The following is a 20,792-nucleotide window of genomic DNA, read 5'->3' as shown; positions in this document are numbered from 1 at the left end:
GGAGTGTTTGAGATGGGCCTTGTCAGATTTTGATGGTGGCAGAGGGTGGGATGGGGTTTGAGAATTTCAGGTGGTGGAAACAGAGTGGTGGGGTTGGATGTGCGAAGTGTGTTTTGTATGATGAAGAGGGTTCACTTCCAGTGCCTGGAGCATGCAGCATGCATGGGGTGAGGGCAGAATGGAGAAGGTGGTGGTGTGCAAGGAGAAAAGTCTGGAAGGGACGAAAGTGGGGAGAGGAAGGAGGGATGCAGAGCCTAGCAGGCTTTAAATATCATGCTAAGGAGTTTGGACTGCACATTCATGGCCTTAGATTTATAACCCACCTCAGTCCCCGAAAGACTTAGACTAAACATTATAGGGCACATATGTTTAGATTTGGAAATCCTGGTTGCACAGTGATTAAGTGCTATGGCTGTTAACCAAAAGGTCGGCAGTTCGAATCCACCAGGCGCTCCTTGGAAACTGTGGGACAGTTCTACTCTGTCTTTAGGGTCACCATGAGTCAGAATCGACTCGATGGCAATAGGTTTGGGTTTTTTTGGTTTTATGCTTAGATTTTATGTGTACATGTATGCAGGCCTGATCTCATGGCTAAGAGCCCGCTTCCATGATTATACAGACGATGGGCAAGTGATTAACTGTTTGTTCCACCCAAGGACGCCATCTTGGAGACACTATGTAGAAATCAGTTTCTCCCTCTTAAAAATGTGTGTTCTGTTTTAACCTTCTGGTATTGTAGTCCATATTGGTGTTCATTTCAGAAATTTTAGATTATACCTACTCCTCACTTATCTCGTTATCTGACATTTCACGTCTATGACAATAAAAAAATCTTCTATCCAACTACTTTGAGCATTAACAACGTATGTCTGGCATTAACAAATGCCAACATGCAAGGCAAGAATAATGCTGGCCGTAAAGGTTAAGGCTCTATGTCAGCTTGGCTGGGTCATGATTCTCAGTGGTTTGGCAGTTATGTAATGATGTAATTTTGAAGTTATATAATGAGGTAGTTAGTCATCCTCCATCTTGTGATCTGATGTGGTCATCCTCCGTTTTTGCATAATGTCTATTTTTCCCCTAAAAATAAGATCATTTGTATTTTTCACATGATATAGAGGCAGGATTATTTGGTTTGTGACTCAGATAAATGCTTTCAGTAAAACATGAGAAAACTTTACAAGGTTGGAGCTAATGCATTTTAGCTGGAGGATTGTCTGGGAATTTAAACAGAACATTTGAAAGTATCCATGGTTATTTTCTTATGGTTATTTAAAATAGAAAGATGTATAAAAGAACCTTTACAATTTGCTCCTCTCACCCAGTCTTTACATATGTTGTTAGTCCAGTGCATTTGAATAATTTTGGAATAATAGACTCTTAAAAATACAAAGCTGAGAACTCTATCTGCAGAGAAGCACACAGATCTAACATGTTACATTAATTTTCTGAGGAATTTATCAACCCTGAATATCGGTAGGCCCCAGTTCAGGGCCCTTGCCTCAGACTTTTGGAAAATATTATTTCCCACTACAATGTCTCCCTACCCACACATTACCCTTCCTCTTTCACTCCCATGCTTAGAACAGTGGTCATTTCCTAAGTAAGTGATGACTTTGAAACCCAAAATGTGGTTTTATTTATAATTCTGGGAAAATTCTGTAGTCTGTGATGATAGATAGTTTGATGGATGGATGGATGGATGGGTGGGTGGGTGCGTGGATGGATGGATGGATGGATAGATAGGTAGGTAGACAGACAGACAGATGGATAGGTAGACAGACAGACAGTTGGATAGATAGACAGACAGACAAGATGGATAAATAAATAGGGAGACACTTGGTCGTTCTGACTAACCCTAAGATAATAATGGAATGAGATCTTGGAAAGACTTGTCTCTTAGTAGAAAGAAAAATAGAATTGCCTTTTAGTAACGAAAATTTGCAGTCAAGTTCAGTTTTCGTCTTTTATCTTCTGAAGTTATGCCGCCCTGGCAAGAATAGACCCACACCACTTCGGACGCAAGTGGCTTAATAAAGTAACAAAAAACCCAAACCCATTGCTATGGAGTTGGCCCCCTCATATGTTATAGAGTACAGCTGCTCCACAGGGTTTTCTCGGCTATAATCTTTATGAAAGCAGATCACCAGGCCTTTCTTCCACGGTGCCACTGTGTGGGTTCAAACCACCAACCTTTAGGTTAGCCATCAAGAAAAACTGTCTGTGCCACCCAGGGACCATTAATGCACTAACAGCCTTATTTAAATCTTAAGTGCATTACCATGTGCTCTTAAAATATGATAGCAAATCTTACATACCTTTCAGATTCACTGATTCCTCGACAGAGACTGTCCCTTGAGTGCTAACACATGTCTAGCAGTCTAGACAAGTGTTTAATTCAAATTTAGGTGCTTTGATTGTTCCTCTGTTTTGGCAATTACAAGAAACGCAGCTAGCATTTCTAAACTTTGAAGAAATGAAAATCCTGGGCCCTTCTTCACATCCTGACCCTCAGTGGTACCTGGACCAATACAGTGGTCCACATATTTGACTGGCCAATAAGGAGATACTGGGTGGTGCACACTGTTATGCTCTTGCCTGCTAACTGAAAGATTGGAAGTTCAGGTCTACCCAGAAGCACCTCAGGAGAAAGACTTGGCAATCTACTTCCCAAAAATCAGTGATTAAAAACCCTGTGGAGCATAGTTCTACTCAGACACACATGGTGTTGCCATGAGTTGAAGTCGACTTGATGCCAACTCCCACTAAACCCACTGCCGTCCAGTCAATTCCAACTCATAGCGACCCCATAGAACAGAGTAGAACTGCCCCATAGAGTTTCCAAGGAGCGCCGGGCAGATATGAACTGCCGACCTCTTGGTTAGCAGCCATAGCGCTTAACCACTATGCACCTAGCATATGGCAACTAGCACCGTTAATTATCCATAAGAGGTTCTCCTGTAAAGTTTAACTAATAGCTGAAGAAGGAAAGAAATAGCAAAAACATAGAAATACCTTCTCCTTAATGATTACTTCATGTCTTCATTTAATTTCTAAAAGGCAAGAAAAAAAGGTAATATGTTGTAAATATCAGTATTCCGGACAATTTAAAAAATTCAAAATTTAATGTTAATTACTTAATGTCTATTTTGTTCTTTTTTCTAATGTAGCATGTATGTTGAGGTCATTGTATGGGAACAGATGGAATATATGGAAGGACCAACTAATTAACATTAAAGACAGGGGACTCATTGTCTTTCTATAACTCCCATCCATCTACCTCCATTTCTGTCACCATGGTACCTAGAGGTTCAATTATTGAGTGTTGTGACTAAACAATTAAGCAAAATGAAATTGTTATAATGCTGCTACTTGGTGTTCATGAAACTATGCTTGGATATTTTCCAAAGCACTAAAACCTTCTCAATGATTTCAGTTGTTAAACTTTCGCTGATATGGGAAGTGAGACTGCAGGGATTGTTGTGCAAATTATTTCATTTACAGATGAAGGGAGTGAAAATGGCATGCTTTAAATTACATTATGGACTTCATTGTGGTTTCTAGCTGTAAGGGCCAACTCTATAGAGTGCCTCAGAGGGTTGTGTCAAAGGATCGTTCAGAAAGAATATGGTTTTTACCAGCTCATACCATACACAGCATGCTGGAGATTTCAAAGAATGGACATCCTCCCCAGACTTGAATGAACTCCTGCTTTTTCTCAGAGCGCCTTTCCAGATACACTTGGATGGAACAAAAACCAGGAAGTTCTGAGCAGCATGAAAGTTCTCAAATGTGACCTGTGAGTTTTTCTTTGAGTTTCCCAGGCCACCTGGATCAAGCCCCAGAAGAACAGTCAAAAATAGATGAAATTGCCCCTTTACCTTGAGCTCGTGGGTTGTAATGAGCTAAGCTAAGGTAGTTCTGTTGACAAAAAAGCCATTCTTCACTGAAAAAGACTCATATTGGAGTTGGCCAATGTGTAGAATGGCTGCCAAGACCTACATCCCAAAGCCTTTCTAGGCTACCCTACAGACTGGGGAGTTACTGTGAACAGTCTAGAAGCTTCTATGGAGTCTCTGAGTTCAGATGTGGATAAAGGCAAATAGTGGTACAAGCAGAACCTGATATCCAAACTAGCAAACACAGTTGACAGAAGAGAGATGTTTCTATGGGAAGATCATCCTCGGGGCAGTCTACCTACATATCTTTCCCTTACATTGTCCAAAAACTGGTAGGATGTTGTCCTGGAAGGAACAAGAGTGAACAGTTGGAGAAAACAAATTCCCTCATTCTACGTAAGAGGAAAGTGAGATCCACAGAGGACAAGGGACTTACTTATCTCAGGGCCTCCAGAGAAAAAATTAAAAGCTAGGTTTAGAACTCCCATTCTCAGTGGTGATTTTAGACAGAGTCCTTTCTTGAACACAGTGTGTAAGCAGTGGTGGATTAACCAATAAGCAGGGTACATACTGGCTTACAGTAAGCAAGGTATGCACTGGCTTGATTGTGCTTACCTTGCTCATTGGGTAATCCGTCCCTGTGTATAAGGAAAAGCCAGTATTAAAACACACAAACCAGACAAAACCACAGTTGCTCTGGTTGAAATGAAAGCAGGCATCATTTCACACCCCACACTGGCCCTTGGCCTCTCAGGCATGTCTGTGGATGCCCTGGGCTCTGTGGGACACTGTTCGAAGACCACCATAGATCCCATCGCTGCCAACTCTATGTGCTCCCTTTGGCAGTACATATGCTAAAATTGGAATGATACAGAGAAGATTGGCATGGCCCCTGCGCTTGAATGACACGCTAATTCCTGAAGCATTCAATTTTTTTTTTTTTTGGCGCCCTGGTGGCGCAGTGGTTAAGTGTTCGGCTGCTAACCAAAAGGTCAGCAGTTCCGAATTCACTGCGGCTCCTTAGAAACGCCAGCAGGTTATGGGACACCGCGTTATTCTTTGACTCTGCTTCTGCTGTAGCATTCATGGCGCTACTTTGTAAGTAGTTTACATGTCTCCAGAAAGGAAGTTCATAATAATAACAGATACCGTACATTGAGTGCACATTATGTACTGGCTTGTTTGCTAAGTGCTTTATAGCCATTATTTCATTTAACCCATCCCAGAAAGCTATTGTTTTATGTCATTTTGCAGGGGCAGAAAACAAAGTCTATAGAAGTTAAACAGCTTGCGAAGGCCAACAGCTAATGGATGGCAGAGCCAGGGCTTGAACTCAGCCATGACCAAAGGCTCAGGCCCATAACCACAGGTGCATTGGGACGGATTCATCCTTGGATGCCTATCACCCAGCACAGTACCAACACATAGTAGGCACTTCATAAAAAATTGTTGAGAAAGAATAGTTGAGATTCCTGTAGTTCAGGTCATCTTTTAAAGGTGCAGACATCTCAGAGAGTGTTAATGACAATCAGCTATTCCCATGTAAATGCAAATTACTTCAACATGATTTCTGGTTGTTTTTAGTTGTCTAATCCACTCAACGGCAACGGGTTAGAGTTAGCTCTGACGCATGGTGACCTTGTGAATAACATAACGAATAACAGATGGTCCGGTGCTATCCTTATGATCGCTGCTATGTTTGAGTCCATTATTGTGTCAGCCCATCTCGTTGGGGGTTTCCCTTGTATGCCCTGACCCTCCACTTTATCAGACATGAGGTCCTTTTCTAGCAATTGGTCTTTTCTGTTGATGTGTCTGTCCACAGTAAGCAAGCCGAAATCTTGCCATCCTTGCTTCTAAGGAGGATTCTGGTGGTATTTCCGATCTGTTCATTCTTTTAGCAGTCCAGTGTATATTCAATATTCTTTGTCAACACCACAGTTTGAATACATCAATTTTTCTTCCATCTTCTTTTTTCATTGTCAGCTTTTTGCATGTTTTTTATTCTTAACTACTGAACCATAGTTAACAGGAATTTAGTGTAGTCCCTAAGGCCATTAGCTGGAGTTAGGCTGTTTTTAAATCTTCTCCACCATTTACTGGCTGGGCAATCCTGTGCAATCTCTGTGCCTCAATTTTATCATCCATAAAATGGAAATTATAATAGAATTTATCACATAGAACTGTTACATGGATGAGTTAATGAATAGAAAGTATTTAGAACAGTGTTCGGTGGATTATAAGCAATCAATAAATATAATTGTTACCATAAACTACAGTGAAGGAAGGGGTATTTTATGCCTTTGTTTTGGTTTGGTTGTCACTGTTGTTTTCAGGGGAGGGAGGGAAGATAAGTAACTTAAGAATAGGAGATCACGGCAAATGTACTGGGAGGTCTCTGAGCATGTGGCAGAGGGCTTTCACCAAGGCCTAAGAGTGACATCAAGATAGGCAGCAAAGATAGCCGTCAGCTATTTCAAAAATATTCCTAAGACCTGTTCTGTATCTGGATCAGGGAAATAAACCTACTTCTTTACTTCCTTCATGCATCTCTTGACTTGTGATTTGGACTAAAGTTTGGACTATAAATCTGCTATATTATCAGTAAAAAAAGAATTTGGTGAGCTGGCATAGGGCTTTGGCCACAGCAAAAAATGGGAAAATATTACCTCAACTCTCAACTTTCTTTCACATAAATTATTAGGTGTTTGGTCAGCTTTTTTCTCTTCCAGTTCTTGGGACTTGATCTGCAAGAGAGAAAAACAAAGAGATAATAGGGCAGATGTCATGTCGTGGGAGAAGCACTGTAGCTGGCACGGAACCAGTCTAATTTCCTCAAGGGTTCATGTAAAGTCGTATTAAGCAGTGACTTTGTTAAGAAATATGCATTTGCACAAGTTTCTGAATAGCCTCTGGATGAATGCTCCTGAACCTGAGTTTTTTTTCCCCCACTTTGCCAGGTGACATTATGGCTGACTATTATCCTTAGTAAACAAATTCTGGTTTAATTATTTAATTGTAGGCATCTCACTTGTTACCATATCACTGATTAAACATGAGGGGAGAAAAGAAGGCACAGAGATATGTCATCTATAGATTAAATTCTACTGGGATAGGACTGCTTTTTTTCCTTTGGAAAAGAAGTCAACTCTCTTTGGAGTGTATGGAGGTCAGCTCAGGTTGGCTCTCAGCTGGCTTCTTGCCCTTCCCTCTATCCTGCCCTGCATCAGAGAGAACTGCATTTCCCAGGATCCCTTGCCTCTCACTCCCAGGCTGGCTTGGCCAATGAGAGGAAAAGAGGAAGATTAAAAGAAAAGAAGTATGCAAATCCTTCCTGTGTCATTTCATTAGAGGTTGTGCTGTTCTGTGGCTCCAATTCCTACTAGCCAGCCCCTGCCTCTATGGTGTGCTCCTCCCAGGAGTCCCCATCATGGTTCTAAAAAAAACAAAAAACAAACCGGTAGCCAAGGAGTCAACTCCACCCTGACTCATGGCAACCCCATGTATGTCAGAGTAAAACTGTGTTCTATAGGGTTTTCAATGGCTGAATTTTCGAAAGTAGATCACCAGACCTTTCTCCCAAGGTGCCTTTGGGTGGCCTTGAACCTCCAACCTTTTGGTTAGCAGATGAATATATTAACAGTTTGTACGACACAAGGACGCTTGCCATGGTCTAGCTCCTGTTAAACAGCCCTGACTTCTCACATCTTGCAACACCTCTTCCCTTCAGTGAGCTCAGCCCTAATAGTGGCAGTAGTTTGTTGCTATTTCTACGTTCTAGGTTGCCTCACTGGGCCTTATCTGGCTTCTCAGCTCTCTCCTCGTTAGTGTAACCAATTCCTTGTATCAAACTCCCTCCGTGTGAAAAATCTACAATGGTTTCTGTTTTATTTAGTTGTTTGTTTTCTGCTAGTCTCTGACTATGATAGACAGAATAAGAGAAATCCATACACGTTTTATAAAAAATAAACTGGGAGCTCTATTTGTACCTACCTTTTTGTTGTTGTTGCTTTGTTTTAGCTCGATGACTTTATTTACAAAGCACTTTCCTTGAAATTGCAGCTTTAAGAGAAATATAGGGACAATAGGATTCTGGGTTACTGGATTCTATGTCCATAAATAAAAGCTTTTTGTAGCCTCACAGGATGACTTTCTTAGCTAAACTGAGAGTGAACCAATAATATTATTTTTCGCTCTTTTAAAACAATTTTTAAAATTTAAGAATAACATATAGAATGGTACACAATCCTTTGTACACAGCTTGTTATATTATCACAAAGTGAAAACATGTAGTCAGTGAAGGGAGAACATTATCAGCATCCCAGAAGCCCTTACAAGTGTCTGCTCCCAATTCATTATGCTTGTCACCTCCCCAAAGGTAAATACTTGCCTGGCATCTAGGACCACAGATTAGTTTTGCTTGCTTTTGAATTTTACACGGAATCATACATCTGTATTCTTTGTATCTGATTTTATTTGCTCAGCATTCTGTTTGTGAGGTTCATCCATGTTGCATGCAATAGCAGCTGTTTATTTTCACTGTATAAAATATGCAATTATATGAATATACCACAAGTTATTTTTCCATTGGTGGACATTTGGGTTCTTTCCAGTTTTTGGCTATTATGAATCATGCTGCTATGTTTATTCTTGTACATGTCTTTTGTGACCAACATATGAATGCATTTCTGTGAGGTATATGTTCTGTCTAGGAATAGAATTGCTGGGTCATAGAACTTGGATATGTTTAAGGACCCCTGGTGGCTCAATAGGAAACCCTGATGACATAGTGGTTAAAAGCTATGGCTGCTAACAAAACAGTCAACAGTTGGAATCCACCAGGCACTCCTTGGAAACTCTATGTATAGGGCAGTTCCACCCTGTCCTATAGGATCGCTATGAGCAGGAATTGACTCAATGGCAACAAGTCTGGTGTTTTGGTTAATGGTGGCACAATAGTTAAACACTCAACTGCTAACTGAAAGATTGGCTGTTCAAACCCACCAGGAGCTTCAAGGGAGAGAAGATCTGGTGACCTGCTTTTGTAAAAATTACCGCCTAAGAAATTCTATGGGGCTATTTTATTCTATCCTATAGGGTCACTATGAGTCAGAATCAACCCAATGGCACACAACAAGAAGATAGTGCCAAACAATTTTCCAAACTGGTTACTCCATTTTACACTCCCACTAACAGGGTCAGCTACACAATTTGTGGGGTATATTACAAAATGAAAATGTGGGGCCATTATTCAAAAAGTGGGGAAAAGGCCCCATCAAACTTACTAAAGTATAAAGCTTTTTCCTTTCTTCCACAATCTCTTGACTTCTCGTGGTCCTTTTTATTTACTATTTAATGTCATTCTAAGTAAGAAAAAATTTATTTTAAATTATTAGCACAAATTTTACCATTAATCTGCATAAAACAAACCAAACTATTTTTATTTCACTTCTTGATACACACATATTCTACCAACATGTTTTACCTTCAGCAGGTTGATATGGATGGACTGAAGGGGAAAGGTTGCCTTAACTTTCCCCTTCTTTCAGTGGGAGTGGTTGGCTAATTCAAGGAAATAACACAAGTAAGAAAGGACATGACAACTACCTACCTATTTTTACATTGTTTAAGGCATATTATTTCTTCATTGTTGTCGCTCTTAAGAGAGAGCTTTCTAGAGCAGCCAATAAATTAGCAAATATTTCTTCAGCACTCATTTCCTATAGCTCACTGTAGTCATGCTGCCTCTAAAAAACTGTCTGCTAGAGCAGATGCTCTCCACTCACTGCAGAAGAAAGCACTGCAGTTCCCCCCAGTAAAGGTGGCTGCAGATGACCGGACTCTGGCGCTCTTCCTAGGCCTTTAAGACCTCTGTGCCATACCCTCGCACGTCCAGACTTAAAGCAGAAGCTGAAGTGCTAATGCTGCACCTTAGAACCTTTCACATCCTGCCTAAGTACCGCACTGTCCACCTTGAGCCAGGAGTTGCCACAGGAGCAAATAAGACCGCAGTGACTGAAGGGTGTACTGACACTGCAGGTCCGTAATGGGCACTTGTCCATCTGGTGTATAGCCCAGATTTTCCTTTTTTAATAGTATAGCTTTGGAGATATTACATTTGCTGAATGCCCACGCCTACGGGGCCATGGATGGCCTCATTAACAAGAGACTCAGAGAGAGCCTTTACTTCAGACCTCCAGGAATATTATACCCTTTTTGTCTGGGCACATTTCTAATCTTCCACTTTAATAATTATATTTTATCTAGCTCTGAAGTACTAGCACTACTAAAGTAGGAAGTTTTCCTGATGAACCAAACGAAAAGGTATCAGAATCTCAAAACATAACAGAAATACGAGCAACCAACTTTACAGGGGTTGTAAGGTATTTCACAAACATTAGCTCAATCTTGCTGAGGGTTTTGGACACTATTCTGGCAAAAAGATGAGGCCTCCAAATACTTTCCTCAGACAAATGATTTCAGAATCGAAATGAGGTAATATTTTAAGTACTTTCTAATCCAGGAGAAGCGAAATCCTTTTCTCTGGATTTAAGTATTTGCTGTCTTTCAGGGAAGCCCTCCATAACACACATTTAAGATCTAATTTTATTCTAATAGCCACAGGGGAGACAACATCAAACTTTCTGGTTATGGAGTACTGGGCCACTTTTCAGGGGGTTGGGAGAAAATTTTCAAAATTATTTGCCTAGTTAAAAAGTTGAATTATTTTGCTTTAGTGGGCTCAGTCTTATTATGTCAAGTGTTCTTGTCACGTCCCTTGACAATAAGGCTTTCTAAGTTTTCTTAGTTCAATAGTGGCATGTATAATGTAATAATAAGGACAGGTGAACTCTATGACATGGATAAGCTCAAAACTATGGGTTCCTTACACAATGAGCGTATTTGCATTTTACTTATACAAAAGAAACCTTCCAATTTTTTTTTTTCTAGTTTTATTCTCTGAACCCTAGGACCATATGTAGTAGTAAGATTTTTTTTTTTAATTGCCATAGAATCTTGAAAATTTTAGCAAATGTAAAAACAAATTCAAACTCACTTCAAGCTTGCCTAATCCAAAATGAATTTCATTTTAATAGGTGCCTTTTGACTGGGAAACAACTGGATTCTCTTTTTTTTAGACATAAGCAAATATCTTCACAAACTTGTGTTCAAAATAATAGCAATACAGCTTATTAATTCATTTATTTATCAAGTTTTTACTGAATACTTACTATCCCCGACGGTGATAATATAAAGTAAGACATGGTTCCTCGTAGGTCTTCGATCTAATGAGAACGACAGATTATTGAGGTCTTTATTTTTAAAGGGCTAGACTCTAGTAACTCTAGTGCCAAGGGATAAGTTATAGGTTTTCCATGCAATAATAATAATACTTGATGTTACTATATGTGTGTATAAATAGATAGATAAATACAGGTAGTCCCTGATTTATGACATATTCGAGTTACAACGAACTGCACTTATGACCCTCCTTTTTGGGGAGAGGGGAACCTCTTAACATTAGTAATATGTTGCAGAGTATAATTTGCCGATGTTATCATTCTCAGATGTAATGTTTCCAACCCCCAAAGACAAAGATCAGATTTATGAAGATACTGATAATAAAAGGTAATAATAATGAAAACAAATTAAAAAATGAGGTATTCATGGAGTAGTCATCCAAATGGAACCCAGTTGTGAGTAGGGGACTACCTGTATGTGTGTGAATAGATGGATATAATTCAGATATAGATACAGTGTTTATCTTTTTCTTGATATCAAGCACAGGTCAGAGCCTGGCACAGGGTAAGCCCTCAATAAATATCTTCTGAGTTAGTGAACTAAAGAAATATGATTGGATTTGAAGACTAAATGCTATACCACAGGAAGGGTCTTTCTGACCCAATTCTTTGCAGGTTTCCCAAGATATCACCTATGGGGATGAGGATCTCACTACTCAACTTCTTCCTTTCAATTTAACTTAAATATTTTTGAACAACTATCATGTGCTCCACCACCCACTACTGTTGAGTCAATTCCAACTCATCGCGACCCCACAGGGTTTCCAAGGCAGTAAATCTCTACGGAAGCAGACTTCCACATTTTTCTCCCATGGAGCCATCGGTGGTTTCCAACTGCCAACCTTTCGGTTAGCAGTTGATTGCTTTAACCACTGCACCACCAGGGCTCCAACTATTCAAATATAAAAATGACTTCAATAAGGTCTTATCCCTCAATATGTCACTTCTGGGAATTCAAATACAATGAAGAAATAAAGGTTTGTGAGCCTAATAATACAGATTGTATTATATTCATCTTTTTCTCTTTGATGCTATGACACATGGCAGATACTAGTAGAAGATTTTCAAATGAATAGAGTGATTAGATGAATTGGCTTACAATGAGACAGCAATGAGGTAGTAATTCTCACTTGATGTATGCATAAAGACGAAGGAGTTTCGTCTGGAAAGGCTGCAGATTGGAGGTGACTACTGAACTTGGTTTTGAAGATCAGAAGAAACTCATAGGATGAATAAAACCAAAAAACCAAACCCTGTGCCATCGAGTTGATTCCAACTCATAGCGGCCCTATAGGACAGGACAGAGTAGAACGGCCCCATAGAGTTTCCAAGGAGTGCGTGGTGGGTTTGAGCTAACCTTTAGGTTAGCAGCTGTGGCACTTAACCACTACACCATCAGGGTTTCCATAGGATGAATAAGGGGAGACAAAAGCACAGTCAAGAGGAGGCAGTATGAACAAAGACATGGGAAAGTGAAGTACACAGCCTGGTGTTGGTCCCTTTGGAAAGATGGTGGGAGTATTTGCTATTCCTAATTAGTGAGACAGAGCCCTGGTGGTGCAATGGTTAAGCACTTGGCTGCTAATTGAATCAACTCAGCAACATCTAACAGTTGGAGAGAGCTTGATTTCCCTTTAAAACATCATTCTTCTGTGGAGGATGTCTTAGTTAACTAGTGCTGCTGTAACAGAAATACCACAAGTGGATGGCTTTAACAAAGAGAAATTTATTCTCTCACAGTCTAGCAAAGTAGACGTCAAAATTCAGGGCACCAGCTCCAGGGGGAAATTGATGACAAGGACCTTCCCCCGAACCGACGGAAAGAGAAAACCTTCCCATAGAGCTGGCACCCTGAATTTGGACTTCTAGTCTCCTAGACTGTTAAGAGAATAAATCTCTCTTTCTTAAAGCCATATACTTGTGGTATTTCTGTTGTGAGAGCACTAGATAACTAAGACAGACTTTGGTAGCTGGAGAGTGGGGTGCTGCTCTAACAGATACCTGTAATGTGAAAGCAGTTTTGAAACCATAAATGGGTAGAGGCTGGAAGAGTTTTAAAGAGCCTAAGAGTAAAAGCCTAGATTGCGTTAAAGGGACTGTTGGTGGAATTATGAACATCAAAGGCAATTTTGATGAGGACTCAGGAGGAAGTTTGGAGAGCTGTAATACTGGAGATCGTACAGATGGCAAGCAGCAGCAGAGAAAAACCAACATCAGCAGAACCAGAAGAGCAGCACAAGACAGCAAAGGAGCTAGCCCATGGAGTGAGAGAGCTGAGTGCCTTTGCAAAGGAGGCTTCTGGCAGAGTAGGGTGCCTCTGGGCACTTAGTGGTGGAGCTAGGCTTGCTGATTTGTGGAGCAAGAGAGCTGAGTGCCTTCCACCTGAGTTTTACTGGTAGAGTGGGGTGCCTCCAGGGACTTAGTGGTGGAGCTAAGGAGCACTGAAACACTTGCCTGAGCAGGGCAGATGCCAAGCTGGGCTAAGAGGCTCCACGTACCAAGAGGCCAAGGATGCAGGAAGTAGAAGCTGAAGAGACAAGGAGCACAGGAAGCAGAGCTGCCTTAATCTCAAAGGGTAAGGCCAAGACCTCTGGGGTGTAAAATGGTGGAGCCATGGCCTCTGGGGTTCCAAAGGGTGGGGCCACAACCTCCTAGGATTCAAAGAGTCAGATCTTTCACCAACTCAGTTCTGGACTGTGGGGCTGCCTTTCATGAATGCCAGCAAGATGGGGCCAGATCCACTGCCCAAAGCTGAGGGGCGGGGCTGCCAGGGCCGAGGGGGTAGGGTCACCACTCAGAAGGTCTAGGAGAATGGGGCCACCCAAATGTGAGAGAGCAGAGTTGCCTTTCTAGTTGGACTGGAAGCTGAAGCTGAGAGCCGAGAGGCCTCCACCCAGAATCCAGAGAGTGTGGCCAATACCCAGAGTTTGGAGGGAAGGGCCATTGCTGAAATGGTCTCAGAGAACAGAGGATTATTTTCAAAACTTGAGAGCTAATGTAATGTGCTCTGCTGACTTTCTTGGTGCCTGTCATCCCTTTTTTCCCTCCAATTTCTTCCAGTTGTAATGGAAATGTCCAGCTTGCACCTGTTCCACCATTGTACTTTGGAAGCAGATAACTTGTACTCTAGATTTCACTGAAAAGAGGAATTTTTAAAATTTGAACTTAGAATTGATTTAAGACTTTTGCTATCATATGAGGGGATAAATGTGTTTTACATGTGGCAAGGATATGACTATTGGGGAGACAAAGGGTGGAATGTTATGGATTGAATTGTGTCCCACCAAAACATGTGTCAATTTAGCTAGGCCGTGGTTCCCAGTATTGTGTGGTTGTCCACCATTTTGTGATCTGATGTGATTTTCCTATGTGTTGTAAATCCTACCTCTTTGGTGTTAATGAGGCAGGATTAGAGGCAGTTATGTTAATGAGGCAGGACTTAATCTACAGGATTAGGTTGTATATTCAGCCAATCTCTTTTGAGATATAAAAGAGAAAATTGAGCAGACATGGGTGGGATCTCATGCCACTAAGAATGAAGAACGAGGGGGGCAGTGCGTCCTTTGCTGAGAAGCTCCTAGACCAGGGGAAGATTGATGACAAGAACCTTCCCCCAGAGCCAACAGAGAGAGAAAGCCTTCCCCTGAAGCTGGCACCCTGAATTTGGACTTCTATCCTCCTAAAGCCACCCACTTGTATTTCTGTTATAGCAGCACTAGATAACTAAGACAGAGGGCAAAAAACTAACAATGTTGTTAGTTGCCATTGAAATGGTTTTCACTCATGGCAGTTTCCTGTACAACAGAACAAAAAGTTGGCAGTGCCTGTGCCATTTTCCTGAGTGTTGGTATGCTCGAGTCCATTGTTGTGGCCCCTGTGTATTTTGAGCGCCTTCCAAGATAAGAGGCTCATCTTCCAGCACTATACTGAACAGCATTCTGTTGGGATCCATAGGGTTTTCACTGGCTAATTTTCAGGAGGAGGTCACCAGGCCTTTCTTCCTAGTCTGTCTTAGCCTGGAAGCTCTGCTGAAACCTGTCCATCCTGTATGACCCTGCTGGTATTTGAAATATCAGAAGCATAGCTTCCAGCATCATAAGAACATGCAGGTCACCATGATTGACAAACTAACAGACAGGTGGTGGTCTAGCTTTCTAGAAGAGGTAATTTTTTACCCTTTTACCTTCCACAAATTATTTGGTTCTCAATTTTGGAAGAAGGTGGAGTGTTGTCAGAAAGACAAGACAAATGAGGAAACTCATGTTCAGAACTGTTAAGTGGCTTGTCCAGGATCACCCAGGTAACTTGATTCTTTATCTTGCATGCTTCATTGTGATGTATGCACATGGGAAGTCATAACTGATTCTTAGAATTAGTGCAGGAATTTGAATACATTATATCTTAGAAATCACAGATGGAGTCCAGAGGGACCTTGTTATATCAAGTTGTTACGGTGTCAAAAAATTCCTTTCCCTCCCTAAATAATTTGCAGGTCAATTAAAAAAAAAAAGTCTTAGTACTATCCAGGCTCATTTTCAAATGATCCAAATCCATTTTGAACAGTTACTTACAACCTCCTGCCAGTCGCCATTTTATAACAAGCTTGAAGTTAACATTTTTTAAGAGAAAGCACAACCTCACAAGTAATACAGCTATGAAGAAAAGATATTCAACTTTCTAATAAAATAGTAATGCTGCAAGCTCAGCGGCTCATAAAACATTTATAACCTTCAGCCAGTAAAGTGCAAACAAGAGATTTAAATGTGGCTGCTTGTTGGAATGGAGGGATGCTGGGTGTAAACACGGCCCAGTGAGCACCAAGTACATGTGCTGCAGTGGGGTGCAGGGAGAGAGGTCCTCTACCATCTGCAGGTGTTTATTTTGTAGTTAATCCGAAATGTATGGTTCCTTTTTGTTGTTTTCATTTGGTAACCTAGAATTGAAGCCTGAAATGGGTAAGTGGGGAGAGAAGCAATTGAGCTGGAAAGATTGTTTCTGGACCTGAGTTACAACTTAAATGAAACATTGTACTTTACATACTTACTAATAAGAGTGGCTCAACCAGGGACGCCTGGAAGCTTTGCAGATGCTCAGCTGAGGTGTCTTTCTGCAGTGTCGTACTCCCTTCCCTACTGATCATAGACCTAGTTCTGTGGGAGATGGGGTGGGGGAGAGTCATGCCAAGTTATCCTGAGGTCGTTCTGTGCATAGTCTGTGTGTGTGTGTGTGTTTGAGAGCAAGAGCTAGAGAAAGTACTGAATTGTTGGAAACCCAATTGACTTGCTTGGTGATTTTGAAAAACTCAACGTTTCTGTACCTCATTTTTCTCATCTATAAAACAAAGTCCTTCCAAGCTGTTAAATGTGAAAATATCAAAATGCAACATTAGATCCAGTGAGTATAATATCCAAGAGGTATACAGTAATTTGTGAAGAACTTCTACCACTGAACACTACGGAGCAAATGGTTCTTTTCCCTTATCATTTGGGTCTACAACCTGGGCACTGGGTTAGCATGAATAATCCCTTTTGCCAAACCTAATTTGTTCATGAATGGTTTCAGGCTGAGGATTTATTTCTCAGTTCAGGTATATTCTCAGCTATGCTTGTAACCAAATTTCTCAGGTTCTTGTCCTATCAGCCGATCAAAATAAGACAGACTCCAATTGCAAGGGAAACAAAAAGTGGTAACTTATTGCCTGTGCAGACAAGAAGCAACGTAGGGCCTAGTGGCTGAAAGACCTCATGCTCCCCACCCCAGGGGATTGGGGAACTTTCATGTCCTTAAGTCCCCAGGGGGCAGGTATTGGTGCTTGAAACCCTACACTCCACGCCCTCTCCTGCCCACATTTGGAGATCCGGGTGCTGAGTCATGCTGAGTCACTCTTCATAGAAAATCCCCATTGTGGGACTTCTTGCTTAGCAAAGGGGCTGCAAAGGGGCTCGGGTGGTGCTGTGTGCCAGAGAATATATTCCCCTCTCTCAATGCTCTGGTCTGGGGTCAGGTAAGGACAAGATTCTCTAGATCTGACCTGTGCCAAGATCCTGGCCCTCACATGCACAAAGATCTGGCACCAAATACAAACTTCAGTTACAGACCGAGGTCTGCAAGAGCTGTGGTCTCAGGGAAAACCACGGTTAGAGACCCTGTCTTGCAAGGGTAGTGAGCTTGAAGCAAACTGCAGTTAAAGACTGTACCTTGCAAGGATGGCGAGCGAAGGGGAGGGGAAGCCATGGCTTAGCAAGATGAAGCCACAGCAGAGTGGGGTTTCAATCCCCCCTTTAACAGGTTTCTTTGATTCTTAAAAGGGGTTTAGGGCCTGAGGTCTCATCCTCTATGCCTTCTTCGTGCTGGCTATCGGCGCTGACATAAACTCAGCTCTGGCTGGAACAGGTTTGGGGAAGATGGGGTGATATTCCTGTCCTAACATCATCTGTAAATAGAACTTCTGAAGCCTGGAAGACATAGACTTTACTAAAAGGTTAAACAAACAAGGCCCAAATACAAGTAGCAGGATGACCGTGATGAAGGATCTTAGAAGGGGAAGGACCCATGTTAAGCTTGGGATTGCAGCCTTTACTATACCCCAGATATCCTGTGAAACTGGGCCTTGGTTGAACTTGTATAGCCATTTAACCATGGAGGGACTCGAACCCTCTACAAGGCAGCCACAGAGGGAATCGAAGCCTTAGGTCTCCAAAAGGGAGAGCTAGTTGACAGTCAGTCATTAAACCCAGTGGGAAACAAGCATGAAGTCATGCAAAGCCAGAGCTGGAAGATAACTACCAGTAAGGCAAACGACCTGCGCAGCCACCAGGGGATGACAATCAACTGGCACAATTGTAATTGTCTATGTTGCTTGTTTCTCCTTAAACGATCACTTTAAACCCTCTAAAGCCTGAGGCTTCCAGTTATCACTGTCCTGCCAATTCTTACTGTTTTGCAGGGTTTGTTGGTCAATAACAGTAGGAGCCAGCTTGATGCGAGAGTGTTGGATCCACACTCCCTTTCCTGAGATCTTGACCGTAGTGGGGAGTTGACAACAGCACCTCAAAAGGCCCCTCCCATTTTCCTTGCCAGGTCTGCAGAGTTCCAGGTCTTGACAGGGAGAGAGACTGTGGGTTGTGGAAGAGTCTGCCACATCCAGCAACTGTAAAGAGAGTCAAGCACCCCCGCCACAGAATACAAGTATTGTTTAATGGCGCGCTAGCCTCGCTTGTGTATGTTCTTAGCCTCCAGGGTCTTTTCAGGACCCAAAGTATTTAAGCCCTCCCAAAAGTTACGGAGGAGGGGACATCTGTATGTAATGTGTAAAGATTACAGCCAAGAGCAGTTCTACTCTGTCACATGGGGTTGCTATGAAGTAAAATCTACTCAATGGCACCCAACAACAAAAACATGCACTTTCAATTTTTAAAAAAATATTTTACTTATTACTGTTCTCTATTTGAAGGAAAAAAGGGTGTGGATTTCCACATGTACGTGCTCCGCCAACTTAAGCAGGGTTTTGAAACTCAGCTGACTTCCCTCTATGCTTTAGGAAACCCTGGTGGCGTAGTAGTTAAGTGCTATGGCTGATGACCAAAAGGTCGGCAGTTCGAATCTGCCAGGCGCTCCTTGGAAACTCTATGGGGCAGTTCTAGTCTGTCCTGTAGGGTTGCTATGAGTCGGAATTGACTCGATGGCACTGGTTCTATGCTTTAAATTCCTTGAGAGTAGGGTCGTATCTTATTTGACCTATATGCTTGGCATATAGTACATACTTATGAATGTTTGTTAAATGAATGAATGAATACAGGTAGAGTTCCTTTTCTTAATCAGGACTCATTTTTTTCTCCTTACTCCCGATACTGATTATCTCACTCCAAGAGGTCAGACAGGTGATCAACGATTGCTCAACTTATTTTATAAAATTCTGACTTCCTTCTGGTGCTGCTCCAAACCACTAACTAAACCAGTTGAACTGTTATTATTTTATTAAAAACTGATAAGTGCTTTTAGTAGGATAAATAGTGGGGACCCATACTGCAAGTAATAAATTACAAAAAATAAAATAATATGTATTGGTCGTAGGAAATTTAGTCAATACAGATAAGCGAACCTAAGGAATAAAACCATTCAAAACTCCACCACATAGAGCTACTTGTTGTTAACATTTGGTGGTAGAACTGTCCGTCTTTTCTTTTGTGCTCAGATATGACACACGAATAAAGGCTCACACCTTGTTTTGTCACTTGACTTACTCACCAGTGTACTGATCATGCAGCGAATTTTGGATGCTTGCCTTCAGTCTGTCGACGTGGTCGTCAAATGTGGGTTTCAGCCCCAAGGTCTGCAGGTGTGGCTCCATTCTCGGATGGTCATAATTTTATTTTATTTTTTTTTGTTCTGAGGCTGGGGTCAGAAGGCAGGCAGATTTTGACTTATCTTGAAATGTGAAAATGTTTCACTGGTTTTGTTACTAAAACTGCTGAAGCAGCTGACTGTGATGAACATGTGGACAAATTAGCTACTTCTCAGAGGACAGACATTTTCAAATGCCTCAGTAGACAGAAGTATTGGCATTGGCTTCTTTTGGGGTCTTTACTTTCCCATTCCTCTGTTGTTCCCCATGTCTGTTAGGATCACCTTTACCCACCTCTTGTATTTGGTCAAACACCTTCCATAAAACAGGAATGGCCATGCGCAGCTAAAAATATGCTACTTATTCCTGGTTCATTTTATATGTGGAAATGGTGACAGCCTTTGTGTGGCTTTTCAGGACCAACATTAAAAATAAAACTAAGAACCCAATCCCAGTTGCTAGTGCTTTTCAAGTTGCTCTAAGACCGAGAGCTTCCCTCCACCCTAATAGTGTGCTTATAGTGGGCTGACAGCCACCATGGCTCCCAGTAGAATAGGACACCATCACCAGTTGCTGTCAAGTCAGTTCTGACTCCAACTCGTGGTGGCCCCATGTGCGTCAGAGTAGAACTGTACTTCATAGGTTTTCAATGGCTGATTTCTTCAGAAGTAGATCTCCAGTCCTTTCTTTCAAGGCACCTCTCAGTAGACTCAAACCTCCAACCTGTCTGTTAGCAGCTGAGTGCTTTAGCCATTTGCACTGCCCAAGGACTCTAATAGTAAATAATAAAGGAGGGCAAAGAGAAGGGGACTGGAATCAGGAATGCTAGAACATCAATAGATGGAGGAATTTGAAAGAACTGGATGCTCACGTATGACCTAAAGAAATAAGGAGAAATGGATAATGCACTATACTCCAAGATCATTCTTACCAACTGGCCATAAACATATGAAAAGTAAAAATGACAAATGCAGATTAAAAAAAAAATCATGAGGTAGGTGGAAAGGCATATGCAAGGTATAAACCATCTGGTATTGAGAAAGTCCTGAGAAACAGAATTAAAAATGTAAGTATCCTACAAATCAAGGACTAACAGAAAGGGAATATTCAGGTTCCTAAAGGACAAAAGGTCAGGGAAAGGTCAAGGGCTGTGAAGTGTGGGTAAAGTGAATAGTTCTTGAATAGAAGAGTCAGGAAAGACAAGGAATTTATAATAATGCGGAGGGAGGCAATGCAAGAGGAATTAGA

At 41.5% G+C, this 20,792-nt stretch overlaps 1 non-coding gene across 1 annotated transcript; it reads left to right on the top strand.

The window, feature by feature from the left end:
- The first annotated feature begins 4,729 nt into the window (after positions 1–4,729).
- Positions 4,730–4,836, top strand: LOC126058213 (U6 spliceosomal RNA). The gene has a single exon (XR_007513142.1). It is a non-coding gene; the product is annotated as a U6 spliceosomal RNA (small nuclear RNA).
- The last annotated feature ends 15,956 nt before the right edge of the window (positions 4,837–20,792 follow it).

Source organism: Elephas maximus, chromosome 1 (genome assembly GCF_024166365.1).
Source record: "Elephas maximus indicus isolate mEleMax1 chromosome 1, mEleMax1 primary haplotype, whole genome shotgun sequence".
NCBI classification, from domain to species: Eukaryota; Metazoa; Chordata; class Mammalia; order Proboscidea; family Elephantidae; genus Elephas; species Elephas maximus.
Note: the sequence above shows the minus strand (reverse complement) of the source record. Positions and strands in the feature narration are given on the sequence as shown.